At 44.4% G+C, this 16,828-nt stretch overlaps 1 protein-coding gene across 1 annotated transcript in view; it reads right to left on the bottom strand.

The window, feature by feature from the left end:
* The window catches only part of ctps1a (CTP synthase 1a), a 72,090-nt gene extending 59,775 nt beyond the window's left edge, over nucleotides 1–12,315 (bottom strand). Inside the window, exons 1-2 of the mRNA XM_070921318.1 lie at nucleotides 12,286–12,315; nucleotides 11,141–11,231 (exon numbers count right to left, since the gene is read on the bottom strand). The gene's annotated coding sequence lies outside the window, so the exon portion shown is untranslated. The remainder of the gene's footprint in view (nucleotides 1–11,140; nucleotides 11,232–12,285) is intronic.
* Nucleotides 12,316–16,828: the final 4,513 nt, after the last annotated feature.

Raw genomic sequence — 16,828 nt, 5'->3', positions numbered from 1 at the left:
CAGCAGCTGTTGCTCTGCAATTTAAGAATAAAACAATAAAACATTTGGGTTTTTTTAAGTTGGACAGGAGGCTCTGCAGCAGCCCCGTGTTGTTTGAACGTGATTACGCGAGGGCAAACACGGCGGACGGCCAAGAGGTAATGGCACCGCGCGATAAAGGCGAGCTACGAGATTTTGGGGGGTAAAGGGTGAAAGAATCCCAGACGGGGGATTCATATGAAAATAAAGCGTTATGTAATGAAACACGGTGCTGTCAGACTGACAGCGGTGTACGGCAGTGTGGTAAAGGATGACAGACTAACAATAGATCCTCAAGTTTTGTTAAATGTTTGTGTCAGCAAGCCTACAGAGATCTCCCCCAGCTTCTGAAACTGGAGCTGACAGCAACATTCAATAATCACAGACACATTGTTTGCGTGTCTTGTTTGTGAACATGACATGCATCTGAAGGGCTTTATTTGTGCTGGTTGAATCCTCCTTTCTGCTTATAGAAATCCGCGCTAAAGGGGGGGGGGGCTTGACTTGATTTTTGGCAGTATGTCCCGCAGTAGTGTGCAACCTCTCGCTGGAAGACATGTTGGAATATTCTACCTAGGTATTTGCGGCAGGTGTGAGAAGGCTTTTAGAATCTCAGCGTCCGTCCGTCCGTGCGTCCACCGCTTTGGTGGACGGCTACTGTCCAGCTTACCATGAACTTCAATGCTCACAGTCCCCGGAGGATTGTAGCCGCAGTGGCTCCCTGACCTTCCTTGTAGCGCCGCCATCAGTTCAAGAAGCGTGGCGAACTCACCTCCAGCTTGCTCACTGGTCTAAACTGTTTAATGACTGGGTCGGCGTCAGGTTAGTTAGGCCGTTAGCGAGCTAGGATAGAGAGGTTCCGACCAGTGGACCACCAGGAGGAGGGTTCTCGAATATGTGTAAAACGGGAGTCTTAGTTTTAGCGGAATGGTGCTAGGGAAGGCCAACACTGGTTGGTTGGTCGGTTGGAGATATTTGGTCCGGACTGAAATATCTCCCTGGAAGATGAACCCTGTTGACTTTGATGATCCCCTGAGTGAAACCTTGGATGGACTGCCGTTTGCTACAGATATTCAAGGCCCATTGAGGATAAATTCATCAGGCCAAAATGTTATTTTGTCCAATACTTTGGTTTATGACCAAATACCTGCAAAGCTGTTGACATTCTCAATCAGCCTTAGCTGTACTTTGTGTCTAGTGCTAATTAGCAACAATTGCTAACACACTACGCTAAAACGGTTAACAGGCTAAACATTATACCTGCATAGCATCAACGTGCTACCATTATCAAATGAGTATGTTAGCATTCTGTGTTTTTACTTATCATTTCATCTCGTCTTATCTTGTCTCTTAAATGTAACTTTATCCTATTTTATTGAACTTTTTTTAACCCCCCAAAAACTGTAAAGAAACCTCCATGATACATGCATTTAAATGCAGAAAGGCAGCAAGAAATAAAAAGAGTAGAAGCAGCTCATGAAGGCAGTGGAAGTTCCTGTGCCCGCGCACTGATCCCAGCAGGGATTTTAGGTGTCATGTGATGGGTGATGCTAGATAAAGTCAGACTGCTTGTCAGCTGTGAGACGTTTCCCTTTTCGTCTGATGTGAATTCTTTTTTCTCTTGTGAGGGTGTCATTTGCCAGTTGCGCCAGTTTAGGTCTAAATGATCTTTTAGCGCCGTGATTTATTCTGTGAAAACCCTTCTACCCTTATATAAGCTTTCGAAACATAAGGTCATCACAGGGACAAGGATGAGTGGAAGTAGTCATATTAGCTCCACTTCAACATCATAATTTGCTCAATAAAGGATTTGCCTGTGTCACCAGAGAAAAGCCCTGCTGAGATTTCTGTGGAGGCCCAAACCCATGCTAATGACTGAAACAATCATCTGCAGTCAGATGGTGTTGTCTTTGTCCCCTCTCTGACACTTCTCCCTCTGTCCTCCTCCACCCAGCCCCACCCATCATCTCAATCCCTCTTTGTGTTCCTTAACCACTCGCACTTTGTGCTGTGTGTGTTGAAGAGACCTTCTGTCTGTTTGATAAAAGGAGGGAGGGGGGGGGGGGGGCAAACAGAGGCACATCAATACAGTGTGACGAATTGCAAGGAAATGCAGAGACCAAAACCGCACTGCACTGTCTTTCAGCCATGTCCAGGTGATGCAAATATGTGATTGCCATATGAACATGGCCGTGTGTCTGGAAGCATCGGCAGCTGATATAAAAATTAAAATGTTTTTGTCAACTTTGGTAACTTCTGACCATGAAGTGTGTCTCCTGAAATATATACCACCGATTTGATTTGCCAAATGCTTTTTAGTGGAAACTTAATTGCCGCCTGGATTACAGTGGCTGCAGTGTGGCTCTTTATACTTTACACTGTACAGAAGTCAGTGGAAGAGGTGGGGGTGGATGGTGGGTGTACAAACCACGGGATTCTGACACCATCTGATGTGCCTCCCATGTGTTGTTAGGTTTAGGATTAAAAAAACTAAACAGTGAAATGCGTAAATAAATAGTGTCTCTCCACTGTCACTGCTTCCCAGTTATGTCGATAAAGAAGAGGACCACATTTGCTAATGCTAATTAGCTAATATGGTTTCATTTTTAGGAGATACGGCTGGTGGGGCTCAACCAACTAAGAGCGTCTACGGCCACGCTAGCGACTCTGAGAGCTAAATGCTTATGTTAGCAGGTCGCGCTGGCCATGTTCACCATCTTAGTTTAGCGTGTCAGCGTGCTAACATTTGCTTATTGGCACTAGCCACAGAGTGCAGGCGAAAGGTCACGGGATCACCAAAGTTGTTAGGCTTCATCTTAATTCACCCTCGAACGTCATCACAAAATTTCATGGAAATCCATCCAATCGTGAGACCTTTTACTGAGATATTTCAATGTGGACTGACGGATATTGCCGTCCTTCCAATTTCCATTACAAAACCACGAGTTCCTGCATTTACCTCTAAAAAGTTGGGATCCATAACACAAACATATGGGAAGTGTCGTAAGATTGATGCAAACCTAGGTCGGACTTTTCATAATGTTCTTTCAGGATTATACAGGCAGCATTGAATTAGATGACATCCAGCGTATGCATTGCTTGTATACCCAGCTAAGGTCAAGATTTTGTCAGTGAATTAGCCTTGCTCTTTCATTTTAATCAACAAGCATGCTGTCTACTGTACTGCGGTGAAAAACATAGCTGCATATTGTTACCCAAAGCTCCAAATGAGGACACTGAAGCTGACAGTGCCTGGGGCTTACAAGACAGCAGGCGGATAAACACAGAAGTACTGTACAGGATGTCCAAAAAGGGACTTAGCGATACTCTCTTTGCCTGCTCGCACTAGCTGTGTCAGGATTGTCCAGTGGGCTCAGGTACCTGGGGTTTTTGTATCTGAGTGGAGATCCTTGTGACTACCACTTTTGATGCTTCCACATGAATCCACAAATTTTTAAAAAGACGTCCACATCCACCGTGCTCTCGCCTGTCCCGCTCTCCGTTCCTGTGATCAAGTATTCTGGGTCACTTCAGACACAAGCTGCTCGTTATTTTCCACGGCAGAGTGGGAGCCAGTGGCCAGTCATGTCCTGTTATCCGTGACACAGGCCCATCACAAGCGCCCCGACGCCGCTTTAGACATGGCCGCTCCGGCCGGTCATGGGAAGACAGCTTGGCTCCTGTCTACACAACGGCGGGCTTTGTACAAAAAAAAAAACATGGATCAGCTACGAGGAACCTATCGCTGTGAATCGGCTCCTGTGTCCACTACATAAGGGATTGATTCAGCGTGGGTATTCTTTCAACAAAGCCTTTGACAGTGTGGAAGACCCCTGGCTGTGTTGCGGCGGCGGAACACAGCTGTACAGATTGAGAGGGGAATACCGCTCGGTTAGTCCAGCGCAGAGCAGCGGGTCTAAATATATCTGTTTGATTCGGGGCTACAGAGGAGAAGGACTTGTGCTTCCTCCTATCAAGCTGTGGCTCGAGTGCGATGGGCCTTCTGTCTTTATCACGACTGACCACTGAATGTATTCTCCTGCATATACAGTGGCAGGAAAAAAGAAAAACAATAGAAGGACCACATTAAAAAGGGCTTGAACTTTGAAGTGCGTAAATAAATTACAACCACAAAGGCACAGCTGCGCAGGCCAGTCACACGAAGATGATTAACAGTATTTGTCAGCTTCAAGGGATCTGTCGGTAATTGCTTTTATGTGTTTTCAGAGTAATGTGCAGTGTCAGTGTGCACATTTTGTATGTGAAGGGTATAAGTATGTATACGGATTGAAAATTGCGAGGGTGGAGCAGATGGCCCCTTAAAACAATCTAAGCTGTCCCATACTTCTTTGGGCCATGTGGTCTCCACGGCAACAATGCCACGGACATTACAGCTGAAACGGCAGCAGCCCACGTGAGCAAAAACCGATCAGAGGGATATCTTAAATGAATTCATGATAACGCCACATTGTGTCGGAGGGGAAAATGATTCCACGTCATTGCAACTCAAGACAACACAAGATGTTAGGTTCCAGTCTAACGTCCTACTTTCAGTGTTAAAGCTGTATATCTCTTCTGGCCACTTAGGGGCAGCAGACCAAGCTGAAAACACATTTCCCACCTCATATCACCAAACAACAAACAACTTGGCTTTTTTGTTTTTTTTTTATATTATAAAAAAATATTCACTCTCCTTTTAGCTCTGTTTTGGTCTCCCCCAAGTCCTGAGAGAAATATCTCTTTAGCTCTTTAGCAGCTAAATGTTCCACTATGTTCACCAGCAAGGCGCTAACTTGGTCTGTGAGCTGTTTGGTGGATGTTTTGGGGGTTTTTTTTCTCGTTGTAAACTGACCACAACGTTAAAGCTAAAACCGGCTAAAAGGCTCCGTTAAGTTGAAGGGAGCTGCCGAGTTGGGTGATAATTTTCAGGGGGTTCACCACGACAAGTGACACCTTCCACATTACGCAAAGTCCATGAATTCATTCGAATTACCAAGCCAACAAATTATATGAAACCACAACGCTAATTTAGGTATTGTGACTAATCTAACGTTGAGCAACAGTTAGTACCAACTGCAGAGTTGGTCGTGTGTTTTTGAGAAATAAATAATGTTACACAATATTCATACACGTGTGTACAATGTATTGAAAATTCAAACGCAGCTGACGTTGGTGGTAACTGTTCCCCCCCTCTACGGTGTCACGGAGCAACAAGTGGAAGAAAATTTGAACGTCACCTTTGAAAACATGGAATCAGCCTTCTGTGCTTGTGCGTCAACACGTCGAAACTACACTTTACAATAGTGACACTTGTGCAGGGACGTGAATTACTTTCACAGTAAATGCAACTCCTGTTTTCAGACACACAGCGCATTTCAAATCCAACGTGCACACTGTACAAATGCCCGTCGACCTCGCTTCTTTAAACCTCAAAATTGACATGGTTAATGATATTTCAGTGGACGAATGACGACGTATGCCAAACACAATCGGCACACACACACACACACACACACACACACACACACTTATCACCACAGTTGATTAGCTCCTGGATATTCACAAAGTGCCAGATGTTTACACATATAGCTCGCCGTTTCTTATTTCCGTCCACCCCCTGAATGTTCACAGTGACAGATCTGGCAGAAATGGTAATATGGCTCCTCTCATGCATCTGTGGTAATGAGATGAGCTGGGATTTGCTACAGTCTGCAGCTTCTGCTGCTGCCATGATCGTTTGTGTCACCAGCTAAGCCTCCCATTGATTAAGGCCGTGAACAAGCCCAGCCAAGCTGCTTCACTCGCTCCGGCTGGCATATGTCAGTCCTTGTGTGACTATGCATGAGACTGTGTTTTTTGTTTTTTTTGTGTGTGTGTGTGTGTGTGTTGTTGTCAGTGCTCAATATAGAGGCTTCAGTAATTATGTAGCAGACATGAAGGGAACAGTCCAAAATCAAAGCTTGTTTTTTAAATAGACAGAGACACTGTCAGATGAATAAATGGCTCTTTTGCTGCATTCGAGGGCTGATTGATAGAACACAGTAATGATTCAGCCTCTCGCCAGCTCATGGAAGCTTTTAAAATGTGCTTTTCTAAACGCTCTGCGTCTGCTGGGTCTTTCAGAGAGAGAGGGGGGGGGGCAGGATTGATACGGCGTTACCTTTCCCCTCCCCACACACACACACGCACACACACACACACACATTTAAAGTCTGTTGCCAAACCACATTCAAATCAGTTCTATGAATGTGTTGTTTTTTTGTTGTTGTCAGGGTCCTCCTTTAAAAAGACATCTTGATTTCAGTTAAACTACCTGATTAAAGAGAGGATGAATAAAACATGACTTACAGAGAATGAATGAGTGAAAGAGCTGTCATTCAGTGTTGGCTGTAATCCCTGTGAATCCAACTTTTTTTTTGTTTTGTTTTGTTCTCCTGCCCTTCACAGCCCACATTCCTCAGCCAGGCCCAATTTGAAACACAAAAGTCTGACCCCTCCTCCACTTAACACACACACACACACACACACACACACTCTCTCTCTCCCTCTCACACACACACACTCACACACTTTAGTGTATACTCTGACAAATCTACTCACCACGCTCTTTTGCAGAGTGGTGTAAGGACGTTAATGAATATTGATTTCTTCCTTGTCTTGATGATTAAGTAATAATCCGTGCCATTTTAAAGTCCAATTTTGCCGGGGGGGGGGGGTGGGTGTTTGAGCAGAACACCTGTAGGCAATTTGGCAGCGTCAACTCCTCAGGAAAAATCCTAATGAGGCCAAACTTAATGAGTTGCAACATACTTTTCTAGCTTGCCCTTGTGGTAAAAATCCACACAGGTAGTTTTGGTCAGCGGTGGTAGAAATACTCAGATGCTTTACATAAGTGAAAAGTAAGTAATTGTAACAAAAAACAATATTCCACTTCACAGATGTGCATAGACATAGAGAGGAAAAAGGAGAGAGGCTGCAGGGAAAAGAAGTGGAGTTTCCGGTGAGTTCTGAGGCTGAGCTGAAAACACACACACACACACACACACACACACACACACACACACAGTCGGTGTGTCCCTCGCTGGCTAGCTTAAAGCTAACGTCATGCATTGGTACGCTGGCTGTTTCTGTGCAAAATAAACACAAGTGGTCCAGCGGTCAAACAACATGTCAAATTCGCTTTACTTAGTGTCTGAGCACACCTTCAGGCAGAGTGGACCCCGCCAGTGTTATGCCATTGATTTGTAACTACTGTTAGGTCCCGTCCCAAAGCCACGGGATTTATTACATAAAGACATGCAAACGACCAAGAGGAACGCAGAAATCCCAGCCCAGCTGTCCCCACGCCAGAAGCCGCTCCATTTCTGATGCTGGTTTGGGATCTTTGAGTCCTTCCTCCAGGTCCAGGCCAGGTGCGCCTCATTGGGCAATTATAATGTACAACGCCTGGGCAGGGCAAGAGACAGCAGAGGGGGACACTACTAATGCATTACACTTTAAGTGGCATGTTGATGTTGTAGCTGGGTTATGTAGGGCAAATTCTCAGTGATTGTACAGTTTGTATGTAAACTTATGTTGCCTAATCAGGCCTCTCCTCAGGGCTGTGTGGGTGTGTACACACTGCGCTTGATTGACTAGTCCCTCACCCCTCTGTTGGCGGGACAATTTACCGTCATCATTATGAGTAAATAGCGTTTGGTGACGTCCACCACACTTACACCCGACGAGTACCTCGAAGTACCTCACAGTTGTGCTTAAGTACAGCGACATAGTTACGTTCCACCGTTGGTGTCTGGTCCAGGCAGACGGTATGTTTCCAACAAAGCGCTCGCCCTGTCGCCCAACAGCATCCGAAACCCCTCACCCCCACATCCATCTGACGGCGGGAGCTGGCCCGGTCTCACTCCCACTTCATGCAGCAATTAGCAAGGTGCGCCCAAGTGTGAAAGTATGCAGGATCTGAACCTGTCTCTCATGCTCAGTTTTTCAGTCCCTCACACAACTACTTCTGTCACTTTTCGTGTGCGCGATCGAGTGCAACACTGCGAGCGCTTTCGAGGAGCGACTGCGTGTGCCGTTATCCCCATTTGTACAATTTAAATCCTCCTCTGTGACGGCAGGCCGAGCAGAACTGGTACAAATACTTACATGTGTTCAGATAACACTTCGCACTGACTGGTTCGTTTGAGACATGCTGAGACCTTGAGATCTGTACCTTTGTCCCGATAGTATGGGATGTCTTTCCAGAAACAATGGCCCCGTTAGCCCACAGTCCTCTCTGACAACTGTTTTCATTGGAGCTACTTTGCACGAGAAATAATCCCTGTTAATAATCCCACGTAACAATCAGGGCTCTACCACAGCTGTGTGCCAGCTGTAACTCATAACGAAAATGAAAAGTGACCCAATGGATGGGACCCGTTTGTGCACTCTCCACAATACCCAGATTTCCTGTTTGTCTAAGTTACATTTTCCATGCAAAGTGTGTGTATGCTGCACTGTCCCCCCCCCCCCCCCCGTCCTCCAGTACGCCGCGAAGGACTGAACAAAGCAGACACGGCCCAGCATTCAGTGCAGCCGAAGACTGCCTGTTACTTCACACAAATCTGTTGAGCGCATAGAGATCCAACCTTGTCTCCTTCGAATTGGGTTCATGAGCGGATATTTTGTTGTTTATCTATTTTGTGCAAAACACAAAGCTGGCTGGAACATTCAGTACAGGAAGTGAGTGTCATGTTCATGTAGTGCAGAGACAAGAAGTCATGTTAGACGTCAGCGTTTAAAGTTCTACTCCATTATGAACAGGACCGTTCCCTGAACCTAACCATACGTCACTTGCAAAGGATGAATCTTGTTGGACTAAACATCGAAAAGATATAAGCTATCAAAAAACGTCGACGCCTTTAGTTTCCCCTAAAAAGCTAACGCACAATAGCTGTTGCGTGTTGATGTTTCACGTTACATAATAAGCAATGGTGGAGACAAATACAGCTAAAATGAATACTAATGTCACTCTAATGCGTAAATAATTGCTGTGCCTTTGCTAATACGCTTGCCATAACAACATGTATAAGTGATGATAACATGTCAGCGTTGTGTTCGCAGCTTCCTCCGCTACCAGTGAAAAAAGCTGATTCTCACATACTACAAATGATGACAAATGTGTTATTACAAACAGCAGTGGATGCCACTTAAATATAATAGTGCTGACAGTTCATTTAAAGTGTTAAAATGCACGATTCTTGCAATTTGTGGGCAGAATCCACATAGTTGGATGCCTTTATTGCGAGCTGCTTTGGGTAAAAAGCTCAATAAAAGCAATGTAAAATGGTTTGCGCACGCATTATAGGGCGTCAGGAAATAGCCGCCAAACTAAGAGAGAAAACTTCATGGAAATGTGGACTGTATTATTTGTTTTTACCGCTAACAGCTACACATACCAGAGTAGCATAGCAGGTCATGCCTGCCTCACACAGCCACAGTCTATCCATGTGTAAACGAATCACATGTGTTATCCAAACAGGAAAACTACATGTTAGCATGTGTGTGTGTGTGTGTGTGTCTGATGACTTAAGTGCTCATGTTGCCCTCAGTGGCACATTAAGTGTTTGTCATTGCAGCAGCATATTGCTTCCGTCTGTCTGACTCACTGAATTAGTTCTAATCTATTAACCTGGCCGCTGAGATTCATAACACATCAGTGTCGGACCAGATGCACGAGCTAATGACTGATGACTTTTCACAGTTCCTGGCAGGCTATAACGTCACAAAAAACAGAAATATCCTATACATAGACTGTAATACTGTATGTTGTATATCAGTAATTGACCAAAATATTTCAAAATAACCGCTTGAACCCTTATTTCCCACTTAAGTTCCCCCTCATCTTACTGTAAAGAGATAAACACACCTGTGCTGAGTGATGAGACTTCAAGGTCCAATTGTAAGTGCAATTTTGACAAGACATTTTGCACCTTGTTCAATGGCTGGACCGATGGTGCCCGCATCATTAGCGGAGAGCAACATATCTCTACAGCTGTCGTTGGAATCGCATTTAGGCATCCCTGGTCTGAAGGGATTTTTAAGTTGTTTGCTAATATTTTTAAATGACGGGGAAAAAAGGGTCTTTGGGATATTTGGGAAATACTCTTAAAGCCTCGAGGTAGGTGGGCCAGTGTCGGCAAGGGCATGAAGGGATAATGTAAAAAACGTTGCCCCTCTGCTAGCTGTAGCTCACAAGCCAAGGACTGTAGCTATAACCATAAGTGTTGAATTGATATGACGGAGCGCGTTAGCAAACAGTTGCCTGTTTACACATCCGGCAGACGATATGTGGCTCTTTAGCTGCTAAAGGCTCCACTGTGTTCACCAGCCGGTCGCTGAATTTGCCCGTCGGCCATTTTGGTCTGCTGCTGCTGCTGCTGGGAGTGGCGCTGATGAGAGCCGCGAGAGCAACGTCGCTGGTCGGAGTAGTCACGTGAGAGTAAGTGCCATCATTTAGCATCTAAAATGACTGACGTTCAACTTTGCGCGGACATTTTTAGGCTGTTCAGTGTGCCAGCTAATTAGCTTAGCTTAACCAGCCTGCAAATTGATGTTAGCGGTGCAGTTTTCCCATTCGCTTTGTAGCTTGTTAGCCAGAGAGCTAACGTCGGCCGCTGTTCAAAGTCGGAGGCTCTTTCTGTTTGCGTGTCAGGCTGCTGTACGGCGGTTAGCATTACCGTAAGCTAATGACAGCACTGTGCACTGCTTCATGCACGTTCAGTCATAAAATGAAACGATTTGACTGGCTATATAAATGTCTACGTGAATTCTCAGACCGGGGGGGGGGGGGGGGGGGGGGCGCTGTTATGATATACTAAAAGATATAAAACATTCATTTTGCTTTCTTACTGATTTTTACATAGCAGATCTATATGCCGTAGCAGAGAAAAATGGTGCATTTAAATTTCAGGCGGATTAAACATTAGTTTCACACATAATATTGAGCAGGGCTTGCAGCAGCCATGTCAACAACCCGCCACCATATTTCAGTGCACACCTTAGCCAGTTTATACAACTAAAATTTGGGGGGGGGGGGGGGTTTTGTCTTAGTTTTTCATTCTGACTCCCCGATCATCACCTTCACTCTGCCAAACGTCGCTCTGATAACTCCACAGCAACCGCCGCCTCTCTGAATCTCCCATCTGTTTTAGTCCCCGTCGGCTCAGTACCTGCTGGAACGAATCATTCTGCTTAGATAAAATACTGCCCGGCTACAGTGTGTGTTACTGTGTGTCATTGTTTGGCTGGCTGAGTGGTTTGGAGCTGCATAACTGCTGCCCTACATTGCCTAAGTGTTTTGAAATTGGAGGTAGAAGTGGGTCATAACACAAACAGCTAGCAGGGACGTTGCCTGTGGATAATCAAGACAGTTCATTGCAGTGGAAAGCAATTAATCAAACAGTGTGCATCTCCTTCGTAGTGATTTGCTCTTTGTGTTTATGTTCCACCCAGTGCTGGCTACACTAGCAAGGGCATCTTCAGTATGTGCGTCTTGAAAACCTACTAGCTAAATGTGAATGAACACTGGGAATAACCATGGCTGCAAAGCACAGGCACATATATCACTCAGTGCAAAGCCTGGAATGTATAAAAACCAATCTGATGTATGAATGTGGGCGCCGCCGTATATATTCACTCTGCCCTGCAGCCTCATGCATAGATTGGACTCGAGACAAAAACCGATACAAGAATCATAAAACTACAGGAATATGGGAAAACAAATCCCATTATGTGTGTGCCAGTGAAGCTGGGAAATATTACCTCATAGTGTGTGTGTGTGTGTGTTTCTGAATATCTAGTTACCAACGAATGCAACGCCACCCCCCCCCCCCCCCCCCCCGCTCATTCTGACGTCAGAAAGGTGTGTGGGGAGGGGGGTTTTCAGATGCTGTTGGACAATGTTTATCATGTTCACCATCCTAGTTTAACCTGTTAGCTGATTAGCACAAAGCACACAGTGCAGTTGAGGCTGACTGCGTTGCAAAGTAGCTAACGTTTACTCGAGCTCTGTACCCAACTACACTTTTGAGGTACTTACTTGAATATTTCCAAACATTAATGCTATTTCATACTTCACTACAATTCAGAGGGGAAAAGGTTGTACTCCGCTACATTTATTTGACAGCAACTAGCTTCTTTTCAGGTTAAGGTTTTAAAAAACATACGGCAAATCTATAAAATACAACACTTATTAATACAAAGATTAAACCAGTGCTTTCCAACCTTTTTGGCAAGAAGTAAAATGATCCGATATTTCACAAAACAAAACTTCCATCCAGCGTCCCAAAAATAAAAACTTGTTTCTAGATACCACATGAATGTCGAACGTACGTGTGAAGATATTTCAGTCTGGACAAAAGCAGTGGACTGACTAACCGGCACACGCCGCTAGCCTGGCTAAATACAGTAAAACATGACGATCAAATGACAGTGACTGAAAAGTTGTGGGTGACTTGCTGTACGACGAAACCACTAAAATGCTGTCCAACTAGGTTGTGCAACAGCCAATCAACTGATTATATCATGTCACATGACCGTCACATTGGGTACAACCGGCTGATACTCGACTGCAGTAACGTCAAGTGGTGGCATAAGCAACAACAAAGCATGACGAACAGCTTGTGACATGGAACTCAAGATAAACACCTGACCACGGTTCCAGTTGTTTTTTTTTTGGACTATATTCACATAAAAACTTTTTTTTTTCTTTTTTTTTTTTAAAGAGCAAACTCAATCCGTTGACGAAGACACAGTAAAAAAGTAAGTAAGAGGATCTTGAGTGGAGATTGAGTAGAGATTAGAAGGTTTTGTCACCTTCTGTTTTCAAGGTCAAGAATTAACTGTCATACTCAAAAACAAAAGGGGACAAAATAGTATTTCAGGTAGTTTGAATACTTCCTGCTAACTTGGCCACGACCTTTGGCTGCACTTAGCTTAACCGTCAGCATGATGGCTGCTAAATGTGATTCTGTTTGCGATAATAAACAGAAATCACAAGTCTAGTCTTGACTGTATACCTCCTGTATAGCAAAAAGTCTTGGTTTATGTCATTTCATGTCAAATCATTGCGATTTCATTTTCGTGTTTGCTGTGAAATTTCACCGAGCAGCAAATTTGCGCCACCTTCGTGCAGCTTTCAGCTCGCAAAAACAACCAAGTCAAAGTAGCTTCAGCTCGCAATGCGGGGCTCAGAAATGCAAACATTCAAACTAATCCACCGCACCGCAATCAATATAAAACCCCGAGCGTTGAACTCCCTGCTGTGATGCATGTATTTTGGTTTGCGTGTGATACCTGCATGTCTAACGAGAGGCGACTCGTCTGCCTCTGTCGGATGACAAGAGTGAGCAGAGTGTATTTAGAAGTCAAGTTGATTTTCCCGCCCTTGATTATGTGCAGCCAGACCTTTGCTTCATTACTGTCACTGACATTTTTACGTTCTCCTGTATGGGGAATCTTTTCAATATTTGTGGAATGGGTGGCGCTAAATAAACTTCTCCCTGTCACACCAGAAAGTGGTTCAGTGGCCTAGGGGGTTTCGGACGAGGGTTCCCGTCGAGCCGAGGCCTTTGTTGCGTGTCTTTTCCCCTCATTTCCTGTCATTTCTCTACTGTTGACTTATAAAGGCAAACCCCCCCCTCAAAATGATGATAAATAAAGCACAACAGGTGGTGCTGGAAGCGTGGTGACACAGTGACTACTTGTGACTCCAGTTGGCAAACAACAGTAGCTGGCATGCTAACCACTAACATGCTAGATAGCCGGGAACATGCTAGCGTTAGCCAGCCAGGGACCTCAGCTGCAAAAATACAAAAAATGTATCCATGGTAGACTGCAGACCAGGCCTCTTTTGTGAGCATGCTCCTTTAAAGAGTAGCTTAACACCATTTTGCTACCTGCTTCACCTGGTTGTGGTTGATGTCGGGGGGTTCTGGAGTACACCTGTACGTCACTGCAGCCAGGTGACAAGTTAAACCAATAGAGGTCAGTAAAGACGAGATTTTCTGGGGGCGTCCAGTTCCTCTTTAAAGTCCTTCGCTGGCCGTCGAGCCGGACGACTTCCTGTTGGCTCCCTGCGCACATGAACAGCGTGAAAATAATTGACTCATACCTCTTCAAGACTAATTTAACTTCTTACAGCTGTTTCTTCTGTGATCGTTACGTACGGGAAGAAGTCAGGCGTCACGTGACCTGCAATTCCGACTGCCGCCACTACGCTAAAATTGCCAACCTGCCCAGGGCTGTTCCTGGGAGCTCAGCTATGCTCTGAGGGCTTATAAAAAAAGTAGGATGGTCCCACAAAAGGTCAGCACTTCCAAGACGGTTCGCTGTTGGTCAAGTTTGCTTGTCAAAATAGAAACGATGTGGAATGATACATAATGCAGTGTGGATGAGCCTCTGCCAGCCAATCCCTTTTAACTAATGCCCTTGGTCACAATCTTGTGAACAATAGAAGCGTGTGCACATGGACAGCACTTACATCATACTTTTGCATATTAATTAGTGAAAAATGTTCGACCACTCCTTAATGCTTTGCAATTACTTGGCCAATTATATATTTATCTATTATTATTACTTTTTCTGTGGTTGATCTGCTGCTAAATTGCCTTGTGTTTTCATTTGAATTTTGATTACAGTGTTTCTTCACACAATATATACCTTCTGAGGGCCCTTTAGGTCTAAAAAACCCCCCCCCACTTAATTTGTTCCTCTTTCAGTCTCCCTATGGGCTTTTTACCTGCACAAGTAGCCCCGCCCATTCTCAACCTCGATTAGTCAGTTCTGCCCAGCATTCACATGGAAAGCAACCGTCGCTTTTGAAGCCTGAAGGGGGTGGTGCACTTTAAGTTGGCATACTGTCAAGGCTTGTTGCAGTTTGCCAAGTCAGATAAAACCTATCATTTCTGTTACATGAGCCGTCCCTTTATTTTTAAAAGGCAGGCGGCAGAAAGGGAGGAGAGTTTTATGGCTGCGCTCTACGACGTAGCCTCCTGCCTGTGTTCTAGCGCACTTGAATTGTTGTTTTATTATGACGTGACATTGGAAAATTGTGATGAACCACAATACTGCTGCTATTGTTTGTGAATATGGATAATATTTGTTTCATTTTTTTTTTTTTAAATCAATTTGGGCAGATTTTGTGCAATTATTTGGCTGGAAAACATCAAACCAATCTGGCAACACTGACTCAGTACAGAATTAAATGAACAAGTGCTAAGTGGGCAGATGTGTCTTGTTAACTAAACACTTGTAAAATGTGGATAATGTTTTTTAATGCTTTTAAATGGACTCGGAGTGCTCTTCACTGGCTGGATTGCCAAACTGAAATTGCACACGAGGAGCACGAGGAGTTGATAACTCGCCTAATAGAATTTTACGAGTGGAGAGTTTCAGTATTCCTGTTTTTTTGACATAAAAATGTCGGTTTAGAGATACGGAACGTCAGCTATGAGCCGCTTGACTCCGAAAAACAGCCGCCGTCGGCCTCCGGTGGAAGCTGCAGAGAGCCGAGGAGCCGCGAACAAACGAGCAAAAGTTTGAAAATGAGCCAGCTGAAGGATGACCGGTGTGTGCCGGCGAGTCTCGTGTCATCAGCATCAATAGCCAATCTGCAGACCTTCAAACATCCCAGCCGGGCGGCTCATGACCTTTCCCCAGGGATCGCCATGGTGACAGTGTGCTGAAGCAGCAGGGCAGACTCCCACTGCACTGGGAATTTAAAGTTTGTGTTACTATCGACATAAAAGCTCCACTATTGGCTGCAGTTTGACTTCTGGCTTTATAGTTCAGTCTTCTTCTCACTGTTTGGCCTGCATACAGTTGTATTTTTGTAATGTTTCCTCTTTTTTTTTTGCATAGGGTTAGTGCCTTTTTTGGCACATTTTCCATTTCCCTGTGAACATTCTACTTTTTTGTATGCCAAACCTTTGAATATTTTCACATTGTCTGTTTTGATAAGCATGTTAATGCCGTGGCTCAAGTGATGACAATGTCTGTGAGTCAGCCAACCACTTAAGTCCAAACTAAAATATCCAAATATAACTACTGGATGGATTGTCATGAACTTTGTACAGATATTCATGCATGCATGCAGCATGCACCGAGGGAACAGATTCATGGACATCAGTCTAATTTTGTGTGTGTGTGTTCCTGCGTTGTAGTTTTGTTCCACATTGTGCTCCACAATGTTTCCACACTTTAAATCACTGTCAAACATTAGACCAGTGAATGTGGCCAGACTGCGCGTGATGTTGGGGGCATGCGCGAGACTTTCAAGTGCCAATCCTAAGCCTGCTGTAAAAGTGAAACCTTACTGACATTTCTCAAAAAAGCAGCTTTAATTGCCTCCACAATGTGTCAAAAAGACAAATTCCCGTTTTCACTTTTAATATCAAATTACATTTTTCTTACAGTTCCTCAAACTAAACTTGGTACTGCCATTTTATTTTGCTTGATCATGTGTAAGTACAGGCGACTCCTCATTGTGAAAATGTAATTGTGATATTTACACCAGCCTGGATCATAACGAATAATAAATGAAATTGTGATTATATATATATATATATATATGTAATTATATCACTATAAAGCCAAGAATCGGCCGATTTGTATTCAAAGTGAGTTCATGTCTTGGGGTGTCTTGGTCCCAGCTCCCTGCCAAACAAAGGTGACAATCAGTGTTAAGTGTATACATTTACTAGGACTTCATGTTGCGTGGACGCACAGATGTGTTCGCAATGACACGTCGTCGAGTCGAGCCGAGTGC

This window comes from Enoplosus armatus, chromosome 16, assembly GCF_043641665.1.
Source record: "Enoplosus armatus isolate fEnoArm2 chromosome 16, fEnoArm2.hap1, whole genome shotgun sequence".
Taxonomy (NCBI): domain Eukaryota; kingdom Metazoa; phylum Chordata; class Actinopteri; order Centrarchiformes; family Enoplosidae; genus Enoplosus; species Enoplosus armatus.
This window is presented reverse-complemented; position numbering and strand designations above follow the sequence as displayed.